The sequence below is a fragment of the Alexandromys fortis genome, unplaced genomic scaffold (genome assembly GCF_014885135.2).
Source record: "Alexandromys fortis isolate MF-2015 unplaced genomic scaffold, M_Fortis_MF-2015_v1.1 scaffold_417, whole genome shotgun sequence".
In the NCBI taxonomy this organism is placed as follows: Eukaryota; Metazoa; Chordata; class Mammalia; order Rodentia; family Cricetidae; genus Alexandromys; species Alexandromys fortis.
Window position 1 is genome coordinate 51,648 of NW_026068339.1, and position 1,659 is coordinate 53,306.

Genomic DNA, 1,659 nt, shown 5'->3' on the forward strand with positions numbered 1-1,659 from the left:
ATGGGAAAGTTCCCATTGAGGAAATGAGGGAAGCTTTAATCTCAGACCTATAATGGCAATATAGGAGGATATTGGTGAAGAAGTATCTGGAGTTCAGGCCAGCATTGACTACTTAATGAGGTATAAGCTAGCATTAACTGCTTAGTAATAATACACAGCATTAATTATAAGAATTCTTTCTCAACAAGAGTCACCCCCCCCATTACTGATTGGTGATACTGGTTGATATTGGATCAGAAAGCCACCACAGCTTTTTCTTGCTTAGTTTTTCATACCTAATTCATTGAAAACTGTTTAGGCAAATCTACAATGAAACTGGTTTTACACTCTTTCCAGCACCTCAAATCTCCTGCTTTCATGCATCTTCTAGAAACCTCTTTTTCTCACTCTCACCCCCACCTTACCCACATGCCATCCATCTGTCCTCCTTACTCTCATTCCCCAACCTACCATCCATCTGTCCTTTTCTTACTTCCTACGTACCCTACACCAAATCCATTTGTCTTTCTCACTCCCACAACACCTCTAACACATTCTAATCATCTGCCCTTCTCCCACTCCACACACACAACACATCTATCCTCTTCACTCTCACCCCTTCACTCCATCTTTCCTCTTCTTTACTCTCTTCACCCCTATCTCTCAGGTATCTGCCCTTCTTTCACCTCCCACCTCCCCATACCCAATCCATTTGCACTTGTCCTCACTTTCCCTCCTCACCTCCTCTATATCTCATCCATTTTCCCTTCTCTTCCACCCCCAAACGGCACTTCATATTAAGCATAGTTTGAAAAGTGTACAATATTTCTCTAGAAAAGATTGGAGAGGCATCACTTTGCTCAAAGCAATAATACAGAGCTGATAAAGTGAACCAGCAAGTTTTTATTATACCAAAAATTGTGTTGAAATTACATTGCATATCTTTTTGTCCACTCCCGAGCCAATTTTTCATACTGTTTTAAATCCGTGTGGTAGACCTTCGCAATTTCAGGAACCAGTGGAAGATCTGGATTTGAATTACACAGTAGAGAACAGATAGAAAGAAGAACTTCGGAAATAGTAATTGCGGGTGACCACTCAGAACCCAAAATATCTAGAAAGATGCTTCCATTTTGGTCAATATTTGGATGGTAGATTTGAGTAATAAATTAAATTTTGGGAGGCTTAAAGGGATAAGTGGTTTGAAAGTGAATGTTTAGGAAAAATACCCCTCCCTGGTAGGGGCTGTCTTTGGGCCCCATTATGGTTGCTTTCCAATGAAACATATTTTCTGCCACAGGCCCTGCAGAACACTGTGACAGAGGATCTTGAGACATGGCAAGTAACTCCTTCTGTATTCTCTTAAGAGAAATTGCCTCCAAATTAGGATGAAACATTTTCTTCACTAGGTATGGCAGCTTGTAGATGGCTCTATTGAACCTAGGGTTTAGAGAGAGATAAGACGATGATATATGAGTAGGCTGAATTCAGATATGGATGAAGCAGACAGAGTATCAAGGGCTAGAGACATACACTTCTTGACTGTACCTGAAGAGCTACAAAAACTCCTATGGCATTGGATCAGGATCTGGAGCATCCACTGTAGCTGCTGGGAGGCTGTGAAGCTGCAAGGCTGAAGTACTCCAAGCAGACACAACTCCAAGAAGAGACCGATAACCC

At 41.5% G+C, this 1,659-nt stretch overlaps 1 pseudogene; it reads right to left on the reverse strand.

Moving 5' to 3' along the window:
• Positions 1–908: 908 nt before the first annotated feature.
• LOC126495287 (ubiquitin-conjugating enzyme E2 2-like) lies at positions 909–1,376 on the reverse strand (annotated as a pseudogene).
• Between the last annotated feature and the right edge of the window lie 283 nt (positions 1,377–1,659).